This window comes from Caretta caretta, chromosome 3, assembly GCF_965140235.1.
Source record: "Caretta caretta isolate rCarCar2 chromosome 3, rCarCar1.hap1, whole genome shotgun sequence".
Classification (NCBI taxonomy): Eukaryota; Metazoa; Chordata; order Testudines; family Cheloniidae; genus Caretta; species Caretta caretta.
The window spans coordinates 84208874-84236394 of NC_134208.1; the positions used below are offsets into that span (position 1 = coordinate 84208874).

Consider the following 27521-nt stretch of genomic DNA (forward strand, 5'->3'; position numbering starts at 1 on the left):
AATTTATATAGTGCTTCCCAAACATTTAATAGGAGCTGCTACAAAGGCAAATTTGTTTTATGTTACCCTGTCAACTATCAAAATATTAGCTAAATTCAATTTGCAACCCAAATGGAATACTAGTAAGTGATTTATCAAGTGATTTTAAAGGAAAGAGATGTATCAGTTCCCCTCCTCCCCCCAATATATGGTATTATTCTACTATCAATCTCATTACATTTTCTCCCTTCACACACAGAAGTCTTCCTCAAACCATTGAAGCAGTTATGCTAGAGTGTGTGACATCACTGTGAACTTCCTGATAACACCATTTATAGCCTCTATCCCACCTTGTTCTTAGTTGTCTCAAGGGGGTGAAGGGAGTAGGTAGTTGTTTACAAGATTGCAATTAAAAGAATACAATACAATACAAGAAGGGACTACATTAGGGAGTCAGCAAATTTAATTTGCAGATTAAAAAAATGTAAGTGCACTGCCAGGAAAAACAGATACATTTTCAACCTAGTAACAACTATGAGTATTTTATAATTATACTGTATATTTTACTTTGGGATAGAACACAATTTGTGTACAATACAGCTTGCTAACCTCCATGTTTTACTGCTGTTCAGGGCGTGCAGACGATATCATTTTAGGGATTAACCTTAATTTGAAGGTTGTTTACAAAAGTACTTTTACTATTGTGTAAGAAGTGGGTAGGGAAAAAGTTAGAAAGAATGTTCCAAAGCTCAAGGAGTTTTTGAACATGCTTAAGAATTACAGATTAGTAGACCTAAAGGATTTTTTTCCCCTATGTGATCCTTCTGTTAGTATCTCCCTTATTAGCACTGACCAACACAACCAGAGAAAAATAAAAATGGTGACCAAAAAAAAAAGTGAGTTGCACTACGGGTTATTTTAGATAAACCACTGATTTCTGAACTACATTTATGTAATGGAATCTGTTAGTACTTATTCTTATTGGGTTGGGTCAGCTTGATTAAGGGACCCTCACCAACTAAGTAAAACAAAAACTTTTAAAGATCTGCTACATATTTCTCCTTAACTCCATATCCCTCCCATAACAAGTCTGGTTATGAGCTGCTAGATCCAGTACTTGATAGGAACCTCGTTTAACTCAGCTTGCCACATAACTCAGGACACACAGGTCGGTCATTCAGTGAAGTGGACAGATGAAGAGAACGGAATGGAAGAAAAGCTTGGAATTTCTTTTAGATTTAGGAATTAATGGGAAAGTGATAGGATGGGTGTTGTGGCGAAATCACACTTTGTGCACAAATTATGTACAGCTGACCTCAGCCTCCTCCCAGCTGTCCTCCGTGGTAGCCTCCTACCCTGCCCTATCCCCCTTCCATTTTAAAGCCCCCTCTCTCCCTTTCTTTAGATCAGGGGTCTCAAACTTAAATGACCATGAGGGCCACATGAGGACTAGTATGTTGGCCCGAGGGCTGCATCACTGACACTCCCCTCACTGCCCCCAGCCCTGCCCCCACTCCACCCCTTCCATGAGGCCCTGCCCCTGCCCCGCCTCTTCCCACCCCTTCCCTTCCCCATTCCAACCCCTTCCCCTGGTCGCTCCTCCAGGTACATCCCCCGAAGCTCCCATTGGCTACGGTTCCCCATTCCTGGCCAATGGGAGAGGCGGGGGGGCAGTGCCTGGAAGCAAGGGCAACACAGACCCCTGTGCCTCCCCTCCCCTCCCCCAGGTTCTGGCCGCTTCCTGGAGAGGTGCGGAGGCAGGACAGGCAGGCAGGCAGCCAGCTCTGCCCCTAGCGCGCGCTGGGCCAGAGCGGCTCTAGGTAAGTGCTGGGGGCGGGAGGGCACGGGGAGCTGGCGGGCCGCAGAAAATAACCTCGCTTAACCTCACTCAAAGCTGAAAAATACTGTGATACTAACCTAGCATTTGCAGACTATCAGTGTTAACTATGCTCATAGGTTATAGCTTTTTTCTCTACCATTTGTCTGTCTTGTCTATCTAGAAGTAAATTCTTTGGGACAGGACTAAGTTTGTACAGTGCCTAGCACAATGGGGCCCCTTTCTCAATTGGCCCCTAGAGACAAATGTCATATAAATTATGATAATAGTCAGTGGTTGGCGCAGCCATGCTGGGGCAATCATGATAACTTGGTTTTCGCCAGGACACTGCTGATGAGCGGGATTTATGGGAGGCAACGCATACATCACGTGTCCCGCCCAGGACAGGAGGAAGGCATCGGAGAGGGAGCCCTTGCCAAGAGCCCACCGGGGGCAGAAGCGGTGGCACTTCCTGTTCTGCCTGGTGGAGAACAGATCCACTTTGACAGATCCCCACCTCTGGAAGATTGTGCAGGCTACCTCTGGGTGGAGAGCCCACTCGCGGTGAGAGAAGAAGTCCCTGCTTAGGTGATCTGCTAATGTGTTCTGGACCCCCAGGAGATGACACGCTTCTAGATGGATTCCATAGTCACAGAAGTCCCAAAGATGGAGTACCTTTTGGCATAGGGCGAGGATTGAGTGACCCCGTCTGTTGATATAGAACATTGAGGCTGTGTTGTCCATCAAGACTGTGTTGTCCATCAACTTGGTCATGGCCTGCCACATATTAAAATCATAATGGCCTAGGAGGGCCTGATGGTTGGCCACCCACAACTGTAGACTGGAGGATGAATAAACTCTCCTTGAGTCTTTATTCTTAGAGTAGCCCCCGGTTGACCCTGTTTCTCCCTGTGGTTGACCACCTCTATCACTAGGAAATTGGGAGCAGGGTGGGTATAAAAGGTACTTGTGATCCTTGGATGGCACAAAGTACTTGCCTCCGATCTCCAAGATGGTGGCGCGCAAGAAGGCGGGGGCTTGCCAGAGGGCATTTGTAATTTTCGTGTCCCCTTCATGTAAGGGTAAAACTACTCTGGCTGGGGCTAAGGGGCAGAGAACATCAAAGAGGGAGTCTGTGGCTCCTCTAACTCCTCCGCCTGGAGGCCCAGGTTGGCGGCGACCCACTAGCAGCTCATGATGCACCATAGAATCATCCTGGGGAACCAGAGGAGGGAGCCCCACTATAGCCTTGTCTGGCAACAACAAGGAGGAAGCCCGTACCAAGTGGTCCTCCGCAACCAGAGATGGTCAGGCGGCTTGCTTGCCCACTTTCTCCTGTGCCAATGGGGTGGCTGCAGCCAAGGCCTCTTGAACTAGAGGGGGGCGGATGAGAGGTAGCTGGTCTCTCCAAAGCTCTGGATACCAAGCGGGTGGCTTGGGAGGGCTGAGTGAACCCCCATGGGTACCACTGTGCCAGCCACGGAGTCTGAGGCCACGGGGCCGGCTGCGGTGCCGCTGCCCTCATCTGCACCGTAGGTATCAGAGCTTGTCCCGCAGCTAGGGAACCTCGCTCCAAACCTGAGCTAGAGCCCAAGCAGTTGCTCCCCTGCAACCAAGACAAGGCTGAGTGGTGGCTCTGTCCCCGATCGGTACCAGTCGCTCCTCCCAGAGTTGGATCTGGCTGACCTCAACGAGCATCTGGATCAGGGCCTTCACGACCACTGGCACTTGGTGAATCCGTGATGGCCCTGATCCGGTGATCTATGCCTCATGCTTCACAAGTGGTACCGGGAACCAGAACAGGCTTGGCCTTGTGAAGATATAGCCACATGTGGTGCTGCCGCCCTGGGGGATCGGCGAAGGTCCAGCAAACAGTCCCGTCGGTCCCTTGACCTGTCCTTGGAGTGGTACTGGTGCTGCAGAGATTCCGGGCACCAACTCTGAAACTCCTGCTGGGGAGCACGTGCCTACAGAGGTCTGTGCCCAGTCACTGGTGAGCCACACCTCAAGCCTCTCTGCCCTTGTCCGAGGTCTGGAGACTGGATAGGGCTGCAAAGCTTCTGCCTATCACGGTCAGAAACATGTTGGCTGCGAGAGGGTGACCAGTGGCGGGACGTCCCCCATGGTGGGGAGCTTTGCCGTAGAGGTGGAGACTGTGGTGGTTCAAAACTTGGGTTTACCCTGTGACCAGGACCCTGCAGGGGCTGGAGTGGGCAACACCAGGAGGGACATAATCTCTTGCACCGCTTGCAGGGCCTCCAGCGTGGACGGCACCTGGAGCTGACAAGGACCTCCTATGCTAACCAGGGTAGCCGCGGGGAGTGGACTCGACTACCCGACTAGAGCGGAGCTGGGGCCTGAGATCCCAAAAATGTGAAGAGGTGCCCGAGACAGGGCCTTGGCCCACCCCAGACTTGTCCTTTCCCTTGCAAGAAGCTGTAGACCTTCCTCACCCAGTCTTCCTTGGCTTCTTGGCTGGAGCATGGAAGGAGACCATTGCTGGCTCACAGACAGTACTGGCGGGGTGCTGCACACCGAGGTCATGGTGCTCAGCGCCGAATCGGAGCACTGCTCTGACATTGGGTTAAGGGTAGACTCCATAAGGAACGCTTTCAAGCAAATGCCATGCTCCTTCTTTGTCCTGGGCTTGATGGACTTGCAGATCTTGCACTTATCACGAATGTGACCTTCGCCCAACCACTGTAAATAATTGTTAATGTGAATCGCTAATGGGCATGGGCCTTTTACAATGATCACAGGGCTTAAAGCCTGGGGACCAGGGCATGCTCCGTCCTGAGGCGAAGTCCTATTCGGGACCTATTCAATCCCTAACAAATAGGGAAACTAACACTATAGGGAAACGATATACAATAATATACAAGAGGTAAATGGGTTTGAATGAACAAGAAGCAACAGCGCTAGCTGAAGCAGCAACAGTTCCATGCACCATCACTGGCGGCAAGAAGGTACTCAGGGTGGAGGGGGCGGGTGGCGCCCTATATACTGCTGCATATGCGTGCCACTCCAGGGGGTACCAGAGCTGGTCCCCAACGGATACTGCTGAAGGAAAAACTTCCAGCACCAGTGCATGTGGCAAGCACACACCCCTAAGCTGACTGGACATGAGCAATCACTCAAAGAAGAAGAATTGATTACTTGGTTCAGTGGGGAAACAAAACAAAAAGAATCATTTTGGGTCAATCCAATTTTGTTTCAGTGAGAAACTGAAAAAAAAACCAAAAACATAAGAATGTCCACACTAGGTCAAATTCAAGGTCCATCTAGCCCAGTATCCTGTCTTCCAACAGTGGCCAGGTGCTTTAGAGGAAATGAACAGGACAGGTAATCATCAAGTGACCCATTCCCCAACACCCATTCCCAGATACTGGCAAAACCAAGGCTAGGGACACCATCCCTGCCCATCTTGGCTAATAGCCACTGACAGACCTATCCTCCATGAATTTATCTAGTTCTTTTTTGAACCCTGTTATAGTTTTGGGCTTCACAACATCCTCTGGCAAGGAGTTTCACAGGTTGACTGTGCGCTGTGTGAAGAAGTACTTCCTTTAGTTTGTTTTAAACTTGCTGCCTATTAATTTCATTTGGTGACCTCTGGTTCTTGTGTTATGAGAAGTAAATAAAGAAGTGTTGTTTATTTCTCCACACCAGTCATGATTTTATAGACCTCAATCATATCCCCCCCTTACTCGTCTCTTTTCTAGTTTTATTAATCTCTCCTCATGTGGAAGCCATTCCATACTCCTAATGATTTTTGTTACCCTTTTCTGAACCTTTTCCAAGTCCAGTATATCTTTTTTGAGATGGGGCTATCACATCTGCAAGCAGTATTCAAAATGTGGGCGTATCATGGATTTATACAGAGGCGATCTGTCTTATCATCTTTCCCTTTCTTGATGATTCCCAACATTCTGTTAGCTTTTTTGACTGCCGCTGCACATTGAGTGGATGTTTTCAGAGAACTATCCACAATGACTCCAAGATCTTTTTCTTGAGTGGTAACAGCCAATTTAGACCATCATTTTTTACGTATAGTTGGGATTATGTTTTCCAATGTGCATTACTTTGCATTTATCAACATTAAATTTCATCTGCCATTTTGTTACCCAGTCACCTCCTTTTGTGAGATCCCTTTGTAGCTCTGCAGTCTTCCTGGGACTTAACTATCTTGAGTAGTTTTATATCAAAGGCAAATTTTGCAGCCTCGCTGTTTACCCCTTTTTTCCAATTCATTTATGAATATGTTAAATAGGACTGGGCCCAGTACAGACCTCTGGGGGACACCACTATTTATCTTTCTCCATTTTGAAAACTGACCATTTATTCCTACCCTTTGTTCCCTATCTTTTAACCAGTTACTGATCCATGAGAGGACCTTCCCTCTTATCCCATAACAGCTTATTAGTTTTAGGTCAAAGAAATTATCGGCTCAACACAAACTAAAACATTTTGTTTCATTTTCAGAAGGTTCTCACCCTTTAAACAAAATCAAATAAGCTAAAATTCAAAATAAAAATGTTTTGAAATGAAAAGTCCAAATGTTTCATTTAAAAAAAATGTTAAAACAATGCATGACTTTCAGAATCCCCCATATTTTTCAGATGAAACAATTCATGGAATTTGACCCAAATTCACAAATAGTTTGTTAACCTGAAACTGCCTTTTTTGGCAAATAAAGTATTCATCCAAAAAAAGAAAAAGAAATTGCCCACCTCTACTAGTGATCTCACAGACTAAAAGCTGTGCTGAATGTGTCTGCAGATTTTATACATTTCTTGAAGTTGAGCTTTTAACTTTCATTAAGCAGAGCTTTTAGTCTCAAGGAACTTGTAAATTACTTGCACTTTAGTTACTGTGTCTCATATCACTCTTTTGTTGGGTAAACACTTGCACAAGGTCTCTTGGGTCAACTTCAACTGATTACAACAGGTGTTTTCACTGCACTGATTAAACAGAGTACTCAGTTTCATTCCATTATAACCTTTTCTTACAAACAGCTGAATTATTTACAATCAATTTGACAAATCTTTAAGGTTGGAATTGTATAACATCCTCAAGTTACAAGTTGTCAATAATTCACAAAATGAACCAGATGTTATCTTCCACCAGTTCTCCTCTCCAAAAAGACAGCATCTCCAATTACCCATAAAACGTGCATAAGAATTAACAGCGGTTAATAAAGGATCATCAGTCCAAAGCTGACTTTGCAGTTAACACTGCAATGATAGAAAACTTAAATTACTGTCTACTCATAAGCCAGTAAAAAGAAAAGGAGTACTTGTGGCACCTTAGAGACTAACAGTTTTATTTGAGCGTAAGCTTTCGTGAGCTACAGCTCACTTGATCGTGTGTCCCACAATAAAGATCACCATAGATGAGCCAGTGATGGTACGTGAATGGTTTATGATATTTAATGTAGCAACATTCCACTGAAAAAATATGTGCTTAACTGAAACGGAATTATTAAATGATCACTACCTATAATCATTGTTGATGATATTTAAACTGTTTATTAAAAGTGATTACAGTCAATTGAAAAGTCTTTACAGATAGTGGAATAAAAGAAAATAGGACTCAATTTTGCATCATTAGAAAGCAAACAGAAATCTAATGATTTTCCTGGTTGAAAGGCGTTTGAGACGAAACATGGTTAAGATACAAAAGAAGAAATCATATTCATGATAAGCATTACCACTGTTTTTAGAACACATTATTTTAGAATGGACATGTCTTTGTAAGAAAAACTGCCATATTAGAACAGACCAGTGATATAATCTTGAGAAGCAGTGTGATCTGGACAGATGAACATAGAACAGAGAGTTGTAAAGTTCTGAGTTTTAATCCCAGCTCCATAAATGTTTCATTGTGTAGCCTTCAGAAAGTTGCTTCATCACTGTTTCAATTTCCCTATATGTAAAATGGGACAATATTCACTTTCCTTATTTTAGGGGGATGGTACTAGGATTATTTAAGAATTTGTAAAGTCCTTTGATGCTATAAAGCATCCATAAGTGCTAAACATTATAATCTAGTTTTTAGCAGTGGCATATGCCGTGTGTATTAAAGAAGGCAAAATCCAAAGTGTCTGGCTAGTTGGGCAATGCCAATTCCGCTGGGGAGGTAAAAGAGGAGGGGAAATTTTCTTCCTGATTCTACCTTATTGTAGTGTTATGCTTTAATTAGCCTATATAATGTTACACCTATTATGTATCAAGTATAAATAGATTATATTCTTATTCATGCAAGTTTTTATGCGGGGTTTGTGGCACAGTGTGCCCAAAACAGTACCCTGGAACCCCTATATTCATGTGTCACATAATTATGTTATGTTTTGTAGAACGTATGCCTTGTGAGGTGGTATTTTAAAAGATTTGACCTGTTACAACCCAACAGGATATTAATCTTTATGTGCTATCACTGCATGGGAAGTTATGCTATGTGTGTGTTATGAAATATATTGTAAGGTTAGGAACACCCACAACCAGTCTTTCAGGTACCACAACAATGCAGCAGCTAGACACTGCTGATAGCCCATTAAAGGGAGTCCACACTCTCAATGACTATCCTAAGAGCTGGATACAATGGAGATTTCTCAGAGATAGCGCATAGACAATGGAGACTGCTTGACCCATGTCATAGCAAAAGCTTTTTCCAGCAAGGTGTAAAAAGCTATAAAAGAGGGAAGTGATATCATCACTTGGCCTCACTCCCCCCACAACTCAGCACCTGGAAACACGTCTGGAGGAAAAAGACTGAACTGGGGAGGTGGTCCCAGACTGGAAAGGAGAATTCCAGCTTGTATATTAAGGAATTATATCATCTACCAGGGTGAAACACTACTTGATTCAAATCCTGTCTAGTTTAAGAACTCAGATTGCGATTTCACTTTTATTTCTTAGGTAACCAATCAATGTGTGTTACTTATAATCACTTAAAATCTTTCTGTAGTTAATAAGTGTTTTATATTTTACCTAAAACAGTGTGTTTTGGTTGGAGTACTTGGGAAATCTGCTCAAGTTGCAAGGGCTGGTGCACGTCCACTTTCCTTTGTAGAAGTGGTGGACTGGGTAATAAACTTACAGCGGTCAGGCTTCTGACCAGGGTAAGATGGCACAGCTCTGGGGTTCTAGATTGGGTAGCTGGGAGAAACGGCTGGAGCCTCTCTATTGTTAGTTCATGACTTAACTGGGAGAAGCATTCATGTAAATTCAGCTGGGTGTGTGTCCCTGCCTGAGGATGGCTGTGTAAGTACAGTACCTGACAGAGGTTTGTGGCTTAGCAACAGCAACACAGTGTAAAGGAAGCCCAGGTTGGATGGATAGAGGGCTCAATGGTACCTCAGTTCCAGGTTACACCCTGGGGAACCCATCACAGTGGTTTTGCTTTAAAAAAACCCTCTAATGCTATTTGCCTCAATATATCCTGTTTATATATGTTATTTCTCTTTTTAAATTTGATGCCTCTTAATTCACAGAGCATCCAGTTATTGTACTATGGTAATAGGAAAACAAGTGCACGACTGGACTTTTCATTCCACTCAATTTTAAATACCCCTTATGTTCTCTCATTTTCCAAACCAAATAATTCTAGTCTTAATTTTGCCTCATAAAAACTTCATTTCAACCCCAAACCTCTGCAGTTAACTTTTGTTGCTCTTACTTGGACTTCTTCTATTTCTGTTATTCCTTTTGGGAGATAACCAAAGCCTAAGAGCATTCAAGGCGAAGATCTACTATACCATCTTGTCATATTTACCATATCCTCTATTACTATCCTAATATAGCCTAACGTTGTATTTGCTTCTTTACGTTTCTTTCAGGACTACAAACTGAAGAGCCCTGTATGAATACTTGGTAATTAACTTGAGCATAATCCTTTTGTTACGTAGCTGATGACAATGATCTTCTATTTAATCCAAAGGATCACACAAAGAACTTACAAATTTAAATTGATACACAAATTGTACCAATTCAGAAATGAAGAACACCCACATACTACAGCTTACAGGAGTTATACATCAATCCTATGTGTGGGTCTAATCCCCTTGATGTATTTAGGTGTCTGACATAGAATAGTTGAGATTCTGCAGAATCTAAATTTCCTTTTAAAGAAAAGTTCCTAGCAGACAGTTACAAAATTAACTTCCTCAATATAAAATAAATGTAAACCAAAACAATGTTGTCTTCTTGAGGCTGCAGGCAGCCTCAAACAACAGCTCTGGTTGGTGTTACTTGCCCACCCCCATTAACTTCACTGAGGTGAAAAAGCTAACGCCTAACAATGACAATTTGTGCGTCAAAATAATTAGTAATGAAATAGTTTTATATACAGGAGAAGAGTGAAGCCCATGGGGACTGGAGGAGAAAAAACTGGGAACAGATGCAAGATAGAAAATGAAGAAATGCAGAAGAAAGGGGAAGACAAAGAGGAAAGAAAAACAAAAGAAGGAAGATTAAAGGGCACGGAATAGGAACTAGGGAAGAAATAGCAATGATCCATAATTTCAAAATGCTCAATGTACCCTGCTAGATTGTACATAAAAGCCATATTTTAATCTTGATCTTCATGCAGATCTCCCATTGGCATTTGGTGGAGAAGTTAAGTACTGTAATACAAGAAGTGATAAAAGATAAAGGGAAAAAAGTTTAAATTCTGGCAAAGGAATAGGAGCAAATGAGACCCGGAGGAATAGATGTTTGTAAAGAAAATGGCTAGGAATGTAATTGGAAAAGTACGGGTCTTCAAGGAACTTTACACAAGAACAAAGAAAAGGGGGAAGTGTGCAGACTGGTGAACGCATATGACAGAAGACATAAAGGAGGTGAGATTCAAAGATGAAACTGGTGGGTGTTGATTGATAGTCGCACAAAGGATCTATGAAAAAAAGGTATCTGAACAGCTTTTAAATGAAGAAAACCCAAGAGAGCAATGCAACTTTAAAATGATGAATTTTGATGCAGAAGAGCCTAATCACACCAGATGAAATGGCAAATGCTATAAAAGCAATGAAAAATAATAAGGGCATAGACCAAGACAGAATCCCCATTGAGGCATGGAAAAAGCTTGGAATAGAGGGCGTCCATCTGCTGACATCCCCATTCATTTTAATCATAAGATGGGGAAAGATACCAAATCCATGGAGGAAAACTATCTTGATGTCAATATAGAAAGGAAAAGGTAATGCTGGCAACCATACAAAGTATAGATGTATGAACCTGATGAATTATACAACAAAACAGAGAGTCTTCAAGAAGACTAAGAAATGAAGATATTAGTGCAGATCAATATGGCTTCTTGCCAGGACGGTCAACAATGGATGCTGTCTTTGCATTGAGGCAGCTATTGTAAAAATGTAGATAAAAGGATAAAAACATTCACATGGTGTTCTCAGGGTGCTGGACCTGGGGGTGTGGCAACATGCTCTGGGCTAGAAGTAGTTTCCATCATATAGAGGGGTTTTCAGTTTTGTTCAATGGCTTTCAGCACCCCCACTATAAAAATTGTTCTAACACCACTGGTGTTCATCTGGAAAAGGCCTTTGAAAAGCGTGCCAAGGGAAGACACCCAGTGGGGTATGAGGGAAAAACGTTACCAGATTATGATGCGTGGCTTGTTCAAGTCACGTATGTAGGTGCAATGTCAATAATCAGAACTTCTAGTGGTGAAATACAAACTATTGGTAAAGGTGGGAGTGCATCAGGGATCAGCACTGAGCCCTTTCTTGTTTACTGTCATCCTGGATACCCTCAAGGAACATACAAAATTGTTTGCAGATGGTATCATTCTATACAGCGAGGAGAAAGTCAGTCCAGAAAAGGATCTTGATAGATCAGTGGTTCTCAAACTTTTGTATTGGTGACCCCTTTCACACAGCAAGTCTGTGAGAGTGTGACCCCCTTATAAATTAAAAACACATTTTTTATATTTTTCTGGAGGAGAAGGGGGATTTAGGAATGGAGGCTGACAGCTCATGACTCCCCACATAGTAACTTCATGACCCCCTGGGGGTCACAACCTCCAGTTTGAGTACCCCTGTGATAAATGGAGAGATGTGTTAGAGGGTTCAAAATAAGCAGAGGATAAACAGTATATGGTATATAGTTTCAATAAATGTGAATATTGAAGAATTATTCTTGAAACGACAATACAAATGCTGTAAAGTTTCAGTATATGGGTTCCAGAATCCAGAAAAATGTTGGACAAAATGAGAGCTAGGATAATAAATGCCTGTCTCAAATGGAGAGAGGTAAGTGGTGTAGTATGTGACAGGAATATACCAGTAAGTTTAAAAGGGAGTCTATAAAATGGTAGGTTTCAGAGTAGCAGCCGTGTTAGTCTGTATTCGCAAAAAGAAAAGGAGTACAAGTGGCACCTTAGAGATTAACCACTTTGAGCATAAGCTTTTGTGAGCTACAGTTCACTTCATCGGATGCATTCAGTGGAAAATACAGTGAGGAGATTTATATACACACAGAACATGAAAAAATGGGTGTTATCATACACACTGTAAGGAGAGAGATCACTTAAGATGAGCTATTACCAGCAGGAGAGCACAGGGGACGGGGACCTTTTATAGTGATAATCAAGGTGGGCCATTTCCAGCAGTTATCAGGAACGTCAGAGGAACGGTGGGGGGGGGGGGGGGAAATAAACATGGGGAAATAGTTTTACTTTGTGTAATGACACATCCACTCCCAGTCTCTATTCAAGCCTAAGTTAATTGTATCCAGTTTACAAATTAATTCCAATTCAACAGTCTCTCATTGGAGTCTGTTTTTGAAGTCTTTTTGTTGTAATATTGCGACCTTTAGGTCTGTAATCAAGTGACCAGAGAGATTGAAGCGTTCTCCGACTGGTTTATGAATGTTACTTATGCTCAAATAAATTGGTTAGTCTCTAAGGTGCCACTAGTACTCCTTTTCTTTTTATAAAATGGTGGTCCATCCAGTTTTGATGTATGGCACTGAGCGTTAGGCAACAAAGAAGAAACGTGCAAATTATCTGTTCCACAGAAAGGAAAATGTTGAGATGGATGAGTGGTGTAAGCAAAAAAAGTTCACCTGAGGAATGTGTATGTCAGATATGCTCAAGGTAACACCCATAAGTGAAAAAAGTGAGGGAATGTAGGCTCAGTTGATCTGATTGCATGAGACACAGTACTGACAACTATGTAGGTAAGAAAGTCCAACAGATCAAAATTGAAGGAAAAAGAGACCAATCAAAGAAGAAAAGGCAGGATGTCATAAGGAAGGCAAGTTAGCATGTGGAGTGAGAGATAATATGGCATTAAACAGAGCACTCTGGAAGGAAAGGACTCTTGGAGTGAACCCCATTTGATGGGATTAACGCAAGAAAGAAGATACTGGTTTCACTGAAATACAGTTTAAAAATAGTCTTTTTGCAATCATGTTGGACCAGAAACTGTAAATTGAGTGGTGAAAGGGAAGGACTAACCTAAGAATCTAAATGTCCAAACACAAAGCAAGAATTGTCAAGAATTGCTTTTAACCCCATCACGCAATTTTATATATTCATATCAAGAATCCTAAACTCCAACTTTTAAAATTCTTGACTTAAGACTTCAATATAGGTCTAAAGATTTTGTGCGAGTTCTGCCAGTCCTCCACAGCAATAGTAAACAAAGTGCAAAGCCCTATTTAAAATTTATTAGCTAATAACACAGCTGCAGCAAAATGCTCAGCTAAATATAATCCAGAGTCAAGATTCCACATTGGCACTTACTGCTCCATTCCAGCCTGGCGTCAAAGCTGTTTGCCTGCTTTCATCAGGACAAAGATTTACAGCCAAAGAAATTAAGAGGCTGGAAGAAGCAACTTGGAACTGTGGCTCACTACTTTCTGAAAGAAAGTTTTAGAAACCCAGAAGTAATCTTCCACATCCTTCCTTCATATTGATTAAATGAAATGCAGTGTACTATATTTTTAATCTGCATCAATATACATGAAGATGGTTTATAAAAATGTGTATTCAAGGAGTTCAACAAACAGATACGTTTTTAATGTGTGTGTGTGTGTGTGGGGGGCAGCTTAAAGTAAACATTCACAAAGATTTTTCCACAGTCTGAACCTACAGGGTCAAAACAATTACCACATTCTTGAAGAAAATAATTAACTGCTATGCATATCAGGGTTAAAGAAGTGTTTATTTAAAAAGAAGTATTTTGGAGATGATTGTGTGTTGTGGGTGGGAAATACAGAAGATTTAAGGACTCTCAGGAACTCTGATTCTCCCATAGGGCTTTCAGATACCATAGATGGGAACAGAGCTACCACCAGGAAGGGCAGCAACAAACAGCCCAGATGTCCTCAACGACAGAGCCTCAGCTGCTACAGAGAATGGGGAGTAAGTAGCAAGGGTGAGACACAAGACACAGCTCTTCCTGCTCCCTTTTCAACTGCCCCTGGGAACCATCTATCCAGGGTCTGATCTCACCCATTCTCTCCACAGAAGACCAGGCAGAGGACATTCTCTGGCATTTCTCTTTCCTCCCAGTGCAGTCCATAGATGTGCCCTCAGGAAAGGTTCGGAAGCACAGATGGAATCTGGCTAGTCCCTCTAAGTTTCTTCCCAGATTCTATCCCTCCTTCAGGGGTAAGAGAAAGAATCCCACCAATCTTACACCCTGAAAGCATTTTTTAGACAATGTTTCTGTTCCCTATTACTGTCTGCACGATTTCAAAGAGCTGTCCTGACGAGGTGGCCAGAAGTTAACAGTGGCCACAAAGGGAGTAGGTCAAAGCGTTCAGGCTTCCGTCTCCTGAGACAGTAGAACAAGTGCCCTGCCCCTACTCCCCTGTCCACCTTTAGCAACAACTCTTGCACTTGTCTGAAATGTTGTTTGTTCCCCCCCCATCATACCTTCCAATCCATACAGACTGATCTCCGGGGGAGATGTTATGCAACCACTATCAGGAGTGGGGTTGCTGTATGCACCTGTAGTGTGGTGTAGGAAAAAGAGCACTTGTTTCAGGGTGTCCAGGGGGGCCTTCTGCCCCAAGAGACCCTGAGGGTTTTTCACCTTCCTCTGCAGCATGGGGCATGGGTCATTTTCAGGTTTAAATGAGTGTAAATGGTGGGCTTGCTGTAACTTGTACTTTTTATGTTATGATTTGAGGATTTTAGTAACTCAGCCAGAGGTTATGGGTCTATTATAGGGAGTGGGTAGGGGAAGTTCAGTGGCCTGCAATGTGCAGGAGGTCAGACTAGATGATCATGATAGTCCCTTTTGTCCTCAAAGTCTATGAGTTTAACAGACCCATTGTTCCTCTAGGGGGTCCTCCCGCTACTAATGTTAAAGGACTAGAGTGCTTAGAGAGCATTTAATGCCTTGGATAACTCAGCTGTTCCATGGCCCCCTTCTGTTCTGGCTCGAAACTTGATCCTTACCACTCTCCTCCCAATCACCCCAACCAAAAGAGTTGTTCCATGGCTGGGAGAGCCCAAACAGCTACTTCAGCCCACAGCAACTTTGTTCATGCACTTGGGGAAAGCTCCATAGAAAGAGCTGATCCCAAGAAAGTGTCCCAACGGTGAGAGAGAGGGAGGGAAGTGACATTATCTAGGCGTTCAGATGCCCCCAGCAAGATTTCCACACAAGTTTGTGGAGAGAAACACAAAGGAGGATAGGAAGTCCCCAAAAACCCTTCAAGGTGGGTGGCGTGGAGGTCTTGGAGAATCCACAATATGAGTGGGAGAAACAGAAAGGTAGGTAACCATTTTTTCCAACTGTTGTTCTTCAGTATAGCCACGTCCATTCCTCTGTAGGTGTGTGCTCACCTTGTGTACAGTTATCAGAGAACTTTTTCCATCACTGGCACCTATTGGGGTGGCTTGAGTGCCCTGTTTTCTCACATCACTACGTGTTGGTGTAAGAGGGTGGCTCCACCCCAAAAATCTTTCAGTTCCTTCATACGGGAGAGACTCCGACAGAGGGAAGGAAGGCAGGTCATGCAATGGACACATGTAAGAACAGTTACAGCAAGGTAAGTAACCATCTTTTCTTTGAGTGCTTCATATGTTCCACTCACAAACAGACAGATAAGGAGATGGTCTTAGAGAGTCTACCTGAACAGTGATTGAAGGACAACCTATCCAAAACTGGCATCCACCCAGAACTGATGGGCAATGGCATAATGAGACATAAAAGTATGAACTAATGACCAAGTCGCTGCTTTGCAAATGTCCAATAATCCCTGTCCTCTCTCCTTGGCAGGTCTTGAGACTGGAAAACCCTGGTGTCTGTATGGCTATTGAGAATGGAACGGTTTCCTCTTGTCGCTGGAGTATAGATTCTGAGAGATTTTAGTATTGTCCTTGTATCTTTTGGACTTTGGAGCCTATCTTCCGTTTTATTCAAAACGGAAAGAGGGACATTCAAAAGGGAGGTCCTGGATGATCTTCTGGACTTCTGCGGGGAGCCCAGAGCACTGTAACCACAAACATCTTCTCATGGTAATAGCTGATGCCATAGTTCGAGCCACCGCATCTGCATCATCTATGTTGCCCGAAGAACCATTCTGGCAACCAGCTTGCACTCATCCATAATTACTGCAAACTCCTACTTACAACCCTTAGGCAGCTTGTCTTTAAATTTTATAACTATTTCCCAGAGGATGAAATCCTAGTGGCTTGGGAGTGTGTGTTGGTTTGCAATCATGAGCTGCATCCTCCCTGTAGAATAAAGCTTATGCTTGAACAAGTACAGCCTCTTCACTTATTTGCCTTTTGGAATCTATATTTGGTGACTTTGTCTCTCCCATTCATTAGCAGCTGCTACCACCAAGGAATCCAAGAGAGGGAATAAAATATTAATATCCCTTAGATGTAGTACCTCTTTTCAGTTCAATTTGCTGCAGGAGGTAAGGAGGACGGCATATGCCAGAGTGCCTTGCCTCACTCCATAATGGCTTCATTAATTGGCAGAGCCACCCTGGCAGGGACCACCAATATCAGGATGTCCACCAACTTGTGGGAGCTTTCACACACCATCTCTGCCTGAATATCAAGAAAAGAGGCCACCCTTCTCAAACAACCTTGATGAGCTCAGTGGTATTCTAGTGGTATTGAATCGCTTACTGCATCAACTGCTTTGTCTGGTGACAAGAAAGAGGACGCCACAGGATTCTGAGGTGGTAGCTACTCCATGATTTGCAGTTGGGAAGCGGCCTGAGGTGGTTCTGGGTGCTCAGTACCAATGTTGGTACTGGGTATCAGAGAATAATGTTCTCAGTGATGATATCCTCAGAGAGGTCTCTATGACCCAGAATGAGATGACTGTAGGGAAGACCTAGCAGGAGGGAGAAACTCCCCATGGTGTCCAGAATGACAACTGATATGGGCCTGGGACCCAATCTTAACTGGGCTATGGTTACTTGGAAGGAGGAGCAGGCCAGTGTTAAGACAGCTGCACTGCCCACGGTTCTCAAGTCTCTGATGGAGGGTATGTCCTCTGCCTTGAATGGGACAGAGACAAATGTACCACTGAATCTGAAGATAAAAGAGTCTGAACCATCTGACATGCGGGGGGGGGGGGGGTGATGCAGAGCTACTCAGTACTAGGGACTGGTACCCTGAGCCTGGGAAAGGAGGTACCAGGGAAATCATTGGAGGCTTGCACATACAGAGGCTTGGTACCATGAATTCCTGACACACTGTGGTAATAGCCACAGGCATCAGTACCAATTTTGAACCTTCTTGCACTGCCAGAGATACCAGTACCGAGTACTGCATAGTTCTCTCCCAGCTGCATATGCCTCTGCAGTGGTCAGCAGCAGCGGCTGATGACTGTCTCAGAGAGCTTTCAGGGGACACCCTCAACAGACCTGGCACATGCTCCAGAGGTAGCTATTGCTTCTATTTAGCTGAAGATTGCTCCACTGAAAGACTCTTCCCAACATGTTTCTTAGAGTCTCTGCCTTTACTAGGCTCAGGCACTGACACGACTAAGCACAGTACTAAATCTGAGGAAAGTCTAAGCCTTTTCTTTGGTACAGGACTGAGGAGCCACAGACATTTCTGGTGCACTTCACACCAAGGCTATGGTAATCTGAGAACTGTGTGCGCAGTGATTTCGAGAGGGCTGAAGTGGTGCTTTCATGAGTAGATACTTGAATGTCACTATTCTGTCCTTCTTTAAGTGAGGCTTAAATCCCTTGCAGATGTGACATTTGTTACTACTATGGAATTTTCCCAAGTACTTTAAGCAGGATAAGTACGGGTCACTGACCGGCATGGGATTAGTGCAAGTGTGGCAGGACTTAAACCCTGGTGAGTGTGGCATCATTCTGGCACCAAGCCTGGTACTCAGAAGCTTTGTCCAAAAAAATTAAGACTAAAATCTATCCGTACGAACTAGCTAAAAACTAACTAATTCCTAACAATTAGAGGGTATATATACAAAAAGACTGAGGGAAGCACTTATTATAATTAGTCTAAGATTGCTCTAACAACTATCACTGGCAGTGAGAAAGGAACTGAGGGAGGCTGGGTGTGGCACCACCCTCTTATTTCAGCATACAGTGGCATGAGGTGACAGAGGGAGTTCAAGCCACCCCAAAGGGTACAACTGAGGGAAAATGTTCTGATTACTGTGCACGAGGCAACCACACCCCTACAGTGGAATGGACATATGCAAATGCAATGGACATATCAATGGACATATCAAAGAGGTAGGTGTGGAAACTCCCTGGAAGTTCCTGTGTGAGGATGGAGATGGGAGTAGATTAGGTGGAGCTGTACACCCTTGCAAGTATATGGTTATGGATAAGTGTAGCAGGTTAGGCCACCTATGGAGGAAGGAGGGTGAAAAGACTTCTAGTTAGCTCTTATAGGGGAAGAAAGGAAAAAAAAAAAGAGTAGAGAACCTAATAGTGACTGAAAGGGAAAACCTCCAAATAGTCTGCACGTGGAGGGAAGAGGGCAGAAGGCCCCAGTTAGTTTCTATGTTGGAAGACAGAGGGGCTGAAGGTCCAACTAAATCCTAGTGGAGAAGAGAGGGGCATTTGTGAAAGACCCCATGCCCCCCCTTTAAGATGAGGATATAGACAAAGAGAAAGACAACTCCTCACTTGGCTTCCTAGGACTTTCACAGATCATCTCTGATCCCCCCATGCTGCCAATCAACACCATGGACTCATTTTCTGCCTACCTGTCAAGATAGAGAACATCACAACACAGCCACTGTCTTGGACAGACTTATTACCTCATTAAGGCAGTGGTCAGACACATTGCAGAACAGAGGAAGCAAGAAAGATCTATGAACCTGATTCAACCAGAAAGACTCACTTTCAAAATCTTCACACCAATCTTAATATATTAAGTTAATGTAGGAGTTTGTGCCATATGAAATAACGAGATGAAAAACAGCAGACAGGAAGCCTGTCTAGTCTAACTATAGGTATTTGAACTTCATACATTTACTAATACTGGATCAACAACAAGCTGAATACAAGATTTAGAATTTGCCCTTTTGCTTCAAACTTTTTAAAAAGTTATGAACAGTTTAACAAATTTCATATGCAGAATCCAGACATTCACATTAAAAAAAAATCCATACTATCCTTGTTCCACATATCTTTAGTTGTAATTCAAAACTAACATACAGTTGTCTAGACAATTATATAGTAATCAAGATCTTCTGGTTGTTATCACTATACCATTTTACTGTTGAAAATGCTGGTCCACAGAACTAGTATAGAAAGGAACAGGACAGTAATTAGTCACACAACCATTAAGGCATTAAGAGGGTTGTTTGCTGCAAAAATAACCTCCCCATCTCTCAGATAGGATAATATAGCCACAGAAAACACAAGCACATTGCCTGAACTGTGATATTGTGGTTTGACAGAGGCACAAGCAAGTATGAAGGGGAAACAGCCTCCCCCACTCTGTGCCAAACTGAGTAAGTTCTAGAATTTGACAAATTAAAAGCCTCCAAAGAGGTTCATCTGCCATACAGTCTCAGCACTATTCATTACTAGCTCAAAATAAAAAGCAAGAGTTTGGCAGAATGTGTGTTTAAAGGAATATTTATGATCAAACATTGCAATAATGTGAATATTTATGCACATAACTAACACAAATTGGCAAAGATTTATTTTTAGAAGTGGACTACTGTTTATTAAAGTATTTATATTGTACTACTGGAAGATGATCTGCAAAGCAGTTAAAAATTGGTTTGTGACTTTAAGAGGACAACAAAATCGTGTTCTTATCTCCCCTTTCTACTACTAAAAGGAGAAGGAAAGTTCTGCTTGCTCTTTAAATTAGAAATTCAGGTCTTGTCTATCTTGAAAGACTATGGATCAGTGGGAAACTGGTAATGGAACACTACAGTACTAAGGAAGTAAAATTTAAATTGTGAATTGTTGTATGGATAGTAAAGAACAATATGACTGATGTCCCTAGCACTCATAGTATGATTGTGCTTTGAGCTCTTCTTCCCCCTGTCCAATCAAACCAATTCCAGGAATACCACATTTATTGCATTGGCTGCTTACTAGTTTATGGGGAAATCTAAGGGGTGAGTTTTGAACAATAAAGCTCTCAATGTTTTGGGACCTGCCTAACTGAGAAGCCCGGTCTCTTCTCAGGTGATACTGAAATCAGTAGAGGTACTTGAGCTGGAGCTCCCTTGGTATGAGAGAGGCAGAGTTGTTGGGAGGGTATTCTCAATGAGGTCCCTTCAACTGAGATTAACTCCTCTAGGTCTAAATTTAGCCTACAGGTGTTGACCTTTAGAACTCACTATAAAACTCATATTTGGGCAGGAATATGGGGATGGTTGAGGGTGGGGGTTATGGGAGATGAAATGGGAAGAAGTTTTAGATTTGAAGATTGGCACCCTTTATAGAGTAAACAGTTATCTACTCCTGGGGGCATTCTGTGCCAAAAGTTTAAAAATTCTGAATACAATATTTTTAAATTCTGCAAATTTTATTTGTTAAAATAACACTACATAATCACGCCAGTTTCAATTATTTTGGTAATTCATTTCAAAATACCTGTCAGAAAGTATGTCTATAACAATAGAGACACACACAAAAATCCCCTCAATAGTGGAGAGTTAAAGAAACTCCTATGTCAACCCAGTCCCTGTTTCTCTGCTCCCTTTCCCCACCTCCAGAGCCCAGCCAGGGAGCCAGACACTCACAACCCCTCCCCCCAGAGCCCAGCTGCAGGGACCCTCCCTTGCCCAGACACCTGCCCCCTCCCCCTCCAGAGCCCAGGGATCCAGAGGGAGAAACAGCTTGATGCTCAGCCCCAGGCTTGCACGTAGTTTCCTGTGTACCGGCCTTTCCTTCCCTGAGGGTATGCTGGGAACTGCAGCTGCCAGGAACCTGGCTTTGCTGGGTCCAGCAGCCCGTAGTGGTGGCTAGCAGCACTGCAGCCCATTTCTGTAGGGGAAAAGAAATTCTGCATCCACATTAACTTCTGCAAAATTCTGCATTGCGCAGTGGTGCAGAATTCCCCCAGGAGTAATGTCATGATGTATATGCAAGCTGTGCATTGGCTTGTTAGTATTTTTATTTAAGACAATTAATAGTATCTAGTTGTCTAGGATGCCACGGGCATATGATAGGAATTTATTTATATGTTTTAATGAAACTGGTCAATATGATTTACATTTTTAGTAAGAATTTGACTCAGTCTACCACATTTCTTTAGAAAAATACTGCTATGTAATTTGAGCTAACTAGCAAGTTTTTTCTTTTCCTTTTTCAATTTCATTGGTTAGAAAAACCAAACAATAGTCTGTGGCAAGTTAGCTTTTGCAACAATTTAGCTTTGATTTCCAAAGTTCTGAAACAAGGATTAAATTATTTCAAACTACATCTACACAGAGAAGAATTTGTAGTTTTGAATATCTTGTTAACTCAAAACTTTCTTATAATTAGGTAATTATGTAAGATAGAAATGTAAGATATCAGGACTTAACTTTGCATTCTTTAACAAGCTATCTTTTAAACTGCCTTCAAGGAGATCAACTATAGAACTACTTATTTAGCTTTAAGTTCCATTAATAAAAATAGAAGATTGTTCACATTTCAAAGGCCTGGCTTAACGCCAGTTAAATATTCAAACTCCTTGTGTCAATCATCTGTAAATGAAAATATTTAAAATATATGTAAGTGTTTTCCTGCCAGGGAAACATGCCCCACCTATAGGACCAATACTGGAAATACCCATTTCATTCTCTTTCATTACACTTAAACAGCAATTCAAGATGTATAAAAAAGATCCCACATTGACATTTGTAAAGAAAAATACATCAGTGAAGATTAGCACAATTCATATTTAGCCAAGTAGTCCAGTCCAAGTTAACCTGACATCATTAATCTTGCAATGGTTCCACAGGATGAGTCTCTTTTGTAGGAGACAATTGGCATCATTGTTCCATACTCATTTTTGCATATACTGTAATTGGTTGTAGAATTACTCTGTGGTTATCTGATAAAGCTACTAACCAACTAAGTCTGATGCTATTATTCAATAACGGTAAAGCAAGATGGTGTGGTGTAGATAAAGACTGTTGCAGTCTCTCTCTCTTGCACATGTACATACAGCCCTAGAGACAGGGCTGAGTGAAATTCAGAGTTTCCACCCCACAGCAAAGTCTAACATCTCAACATTTGTTTTCATCTCAAATCAGGGATGCTAAAATTTGCAATTTTTCACAGAATGGAAATTCCAAAAATTTTCAGTTCAGAAAGAGCATTTTGTTCAACATTTTTGATTGAAATTAAACATTAACATTCCCAAAATAAAAATGTTTCAGATCAATATATTGAACTGATCTGGAACACTTCAGGTGAGTTCAATCTTAAAATGCATTGTCTCATAGTGGCATTATGGGACTTGTAGTTCAGGGTCCCCATTCTCTCATCTCATTCATGGGATGAACTACCTGGAGGACTAAATCTCCAATAATGCAATGTGAATTTTCTTGTGACCAAACTCTGTGCTATGCATCATAGGAATCCAATGACTTTAGGTGCCTCATGGAAGATACAGTCCAGCCAGGAAGCTTGACACTTCAAGAAAAACAGGGGCACCAGGCTTCTGAACTTGATATACCCAAGTCATTTGAGTCCCACGCTGCATCACACAGCTTAGTCATAAGGAAATCCACAGTGCATTATGGGAAATCAACCCACAGGAGAAAATGATGGGAGCTCAAGTTCAGACCCTAAGGTTAAGTACTGGAAAATGCAATTTAAGATTTTATTGAACTGATTCAAAACAGACTGAAATATTCAAATCTCATCAAACCAACCCAAAATTATTTCATTCAGATTTTAGTGAACAGAAAATCAAAAATTTTCAGGAAAATTGAGACTTCCCCTGCATAAAAAGTTTCAAAATTAGTGAAACTGCATTTTTTTTTGTTGGAAAACCATTCCAATGGAAAAATCTCAACCAGTGCTATCTCAAGACCCGAAGTAGGACAGGCTTCCACAATTCACTTACAAGGCACACATCAAAAAACTCCATGCAGGCGTACTTATACAACTTTTAGCTTACTCCCACAGCCCAGATATCAATATTTGTGAATTAAAACAGCACTCTGGTTACTTGCATACAAACTAATACAAGAAGAATCCCAATTTTGCTTCAGAACATATATCTTTTACTGCCAAAGAAAGTAGCAATATTTTAAATTGGAACAGGATTTATCCCCGTCATGAAACTAGTCACAAGTCTTGCCATTAGCACTGTAGAACACCAGCATATGACTGCTTTATATGATATTTATACACAATCAATATAAATTGTCTTGTCTTCATCGTAAACTAATCTGTTCGCCAACTTCCAGCATTTGACTTTCCACCCAACTTTATGGCTCCCTGGCTGCCACCCCCATATCCAACACTCTTGGCTGGCCACCAACATTTCCCCACATGCACTCTCTTTTCCCAGCCAGCCATTCAACACACACACACTTCTTTCAGCTCCTCCACCAGCTCCCATTCTGCAAGTGTCACAGCGCAGGAGGAGCCAAAGAGACCGACAGGCCAACTGGGAAAAAGGAAGGGAGTAGTCTTTCAGAAGGCATAGAAGCACCAAGCAACAACAGCAAGACCAGTTCTTAAAAGCTCCCTCCCAATTTTGTGAGATCAACATCTTGGGGAGGGTGAAAACTGGGAGGGGTCCAGAGCAGAGGCGGGAAACTGGAAGGTGAAAAATGGAAGGTTGATGAGTGAAGATGTCCACAACTTATGAGTGGAAGAAATGGTAAACTTCCCTCTGAAAAGGAGGCTTTAGGGGGAGGATGAGAGTGAGAAAGAGAAAGAGGGGGAGGGACGTTAAGGGAAAAGCTCATCTGAAATTTAAATATACGCCACCACTAGGCTATGAGCACACATGTTTTATACAAATCAAATTCAAGGCTTATTGATGTCACTGTGTAGGCAAGCCTGTGGTGTTAAGAGGAATGTAGCTAGACATATTGGTTCCCAAGTTTCATCACTTCCAGAGAATTCATATAGTTAATAAAGAGTTGTTAGTATGGGCTTTAGCAATGAAACGAACTTATGTCTAAAGCTAGGTTCTACATTATATATGGACACAATTTAAAATTTTTAATTGTGTTGCCTGTTCCACAAAGAGTATTTCTCCCATCATTATTAGTAGAACAAGGATTTTTTTTTCAACAGATTAAGTTCCAAGTTGTCACAATGACTTAGCCTTCACCCTATCCTAGAGACTACTGCTTATATAAATTCTCCTTTCGGCCAGAAAAACCACCAGATGACGCCTACTCCAAAACACTCTCAGTGCCACTACTGGATACTAAGCAGCATAACTAAATGGCACCACCTGCCTGGTAAGGAGAATTTGAAAATTGTTACTATAGTGGGGCCTTCTCTATGGCAGCACAATACCATACCTACGTGCCAGTAGCCAAGCTTGTTGTAGGCCTCACCATTTTAAAATTCTGCCATAAAAATTCAAAATTTTGTTTGTGCTACATAGGATATAAAAATTGGTTTGGCAAAGAGAACAACTTAAAGTCCTACATATAAACCAAATACTTTTGACAAAGGAATTACTTTAAAAAGAACTCTTGAAAAATATCTTAATACAATGAGATTTTGTGATGTGACCAACATATCCTGAGATGAGTACTCAAAAATTGTTTATTTAACAGAGACCAAGCAATACATTTTGTAACTTTTCAGTGGGGTTTTTAGAAAGTAATTAACAGAATACAAGATTCAAAGAGCTACACATCCAGACATGTGATCTGGCTTGTGGAATAAACATATTAATATATACTTAAACTAAAGATTATCTTCCCTCTTTATTCAACATTCACACAATATGCAATGGGGCTAACTAACAACATCTGCTATCGCCAGTTTAAGGAAAAGGTTGGCAATGGGTATGCTTTAATGAAGTCAAAGGCTTAAAATAATGCTGTTTGTTATTAAACTGGCAGCTGTGCAATTCTAACATCAAAATGGCACAAATGAAATTCACATAATCTGATTACTACTGTTTTGGAATCTTGTTTATTTGCTTCTCTCCTTAGAAGAGGGACAGTGTTTCTTCTTAAAACTAATTGTTGCAACCACCTAATAGAAGAATGGAAACCAGCACACAATAACTGAAGTAAAAAAGTACTGCAAGTATGCATAGAAGTGCTATAGAGAGATACTTAGGATTATTAATGCCTAAAACTAAGTAACTTTTGAAAATGGGACTTAAAGTCACTTAGGATCTTTGAAAATTTTGCCCTACATCAGAGGTTTATTTCAAACTTCCATGGTCTGTAGCAAACTCCAGTTTTGTTTCTTCACCTCTGCTACAGCAACTATTTTACAATAAGGTATAGTGACATTTTCTAAAGTCATGTTCTGACAGGCTCTTTGGGCCTGATGACATTATAGCAGCATATCAACTAACTGTTGTATAATGATGGGACCTGCTCACCAGAAAGAGCAAACGAAACCCTCTAATCCTTAATATTAAAGGTTCCTATGATGCTTTTAAACCAGAATTCCAAACCTGCTTGGTCCTATGGCAAACTGGAGTTTCTTTTTTTCCCCCTAGTCAAAGAATAAGAGAATAGGAACTAATTTTCATAGTGGAAAGATACACTTCTTAAAGGCCTAAAAAAAAAAAAACTTACCAATTTTGAACAGCTAAAATTTACACTAACTAATTGCAATTAGCCACTTTCAAGCGTACATAACTTGGCTAGTGGTCACATTCTGGGGCAGCTGAAAGTACTCATGAGACTCAACATACCGAAGTCTGTGTATAACAGTAGTCTCAAAGAATACCTTTCGCTATAACTTATTACTGTTATAATTAATTTATTTCTGACAATGTCCAGAATATATATGAACGAAGGAAGGAACAGTCCCTGCCCTGAACAGTTTACAATTTAAAAAACAGACAGACAAACAAAGGGTAGGAGAAAGGGAAACAAACTGTGGTTATTGGCCACATCTTGCCAGTACAACTATTTTCTGAAAGTTAGAATTATAAAACTATTTCCAGTTGCACATCTCTCACCATTATGACAGTTTATTTCTTATAGGTGTCTCAGTAGAAGTGGGTCTTCAGGAGGGATTTAAATGGCAAGAGGGTAGAGGCCTGGGAGACAAGTTTTGGAAGGGTGTTCCATGAGGTGGCAGGAAGGAAGCATTGAGGTGGCTGTGAGAAACAGACAACATGATAAAGCTGGCATTACTGGTGGAGCAGAGGAGATGGGGGTCACAGGTGAGCAAAGACAAGAACCAGTAGGTAGGCTGGAGTACAGTTATGCAGGGTTTTGATAACAAAGACAAAAACTTTGAATTTCCTGCAATGGAGAACAGAGAGCCAGTGGAGAGATTCAAAAGCAGAGTGTGTGACAAGTTAAGAACAAATTGCAAGGAAGACTATCTTAGCAACTCATTTTGTATAGAATGGAGGGGAGTAATGTGAGTGTCAGAGAGGCTAGTTGGGATAGTGGTTACAGTGATCAAGACAGGAGATGAGGATGCCTGAATGAAAACTTTAGCTATGGAGACAGAAAAAAAAAAAGTCATATCTTAGAAATGTTGTGGAAGCAGCAGCAACAGGCTTTGGACACAATCTGGATACGTGTGGCAAAGAAGAGAGAAAATTAAAACACGGCCTCCAGCTTACAGGCCTGAGTAATGGGGAAGATGATGGTGCTGTCAACAGTGGTGCAGAATGGAAGCCATGTGTAGACTCTGGAAGGAGATATATGCAGTTCATTTAGGACCATGTTAAGTCTAATATGATGGAGATACAGTCAGAGGACAGTCTGGGATACAGAAATAGAAGACTCCACACACAGCACACAACTAGAACAAAAAATGTGTCTAGTCTGTTTTTAAGAGCATGTTTTAAGGTAGGTTGTTTGTGTTTTATGTAGGGCTATCGATTAATCACAGTTAACTCGTACAATTAACTCAAAAAAATCACAATTAATCGCACTGTTAAATAGAATACCAATTGAAATTTATTAAATATTTTGGATATTTTTCTACATTTTCACATATATTGTATTCTGTGTTGTAACTGAAATCAAAGTGCATATTATTTTTCGTTACAAATATTTGCACTGTAAAAATGATAAAAGAAATAGTATTTTTCAGCTCACCTCATACAAGTATTGTAGTGCAATCTCTTTATCGTGAAAGTGCAACTTACAAAGGTAGATTTCTTT

At 41.7% G+C, this 27521-nt stretch overlaps 1 protein-coding gene and 1 long non-coding RNA gene across 4 annotated transcripts in view; one reads left to right on the plus strand and one right to left on the minus strand.

The window, feature by feature from the left end:
• Positions 1-27521, minus strand: part of SESN1 (sestrin 1) — a 141338-nt gene that overhangs the window by 47877 nt on the left and 65940 nt on the right. The gene's annotated exons all lie outside the window — the stretch shown is intronic.
• On the plus strand, positions 14026-16498 carry LOC125634304 (uncharacterized). The gene is made up of 3 exons (XR_007355869.2): positions 14026-14176; positions 14282-14425; positions 16047-16498. It is a non-coding gene; the product is annotated as an uncharacterized LOC125634304 (long non-coding RNA).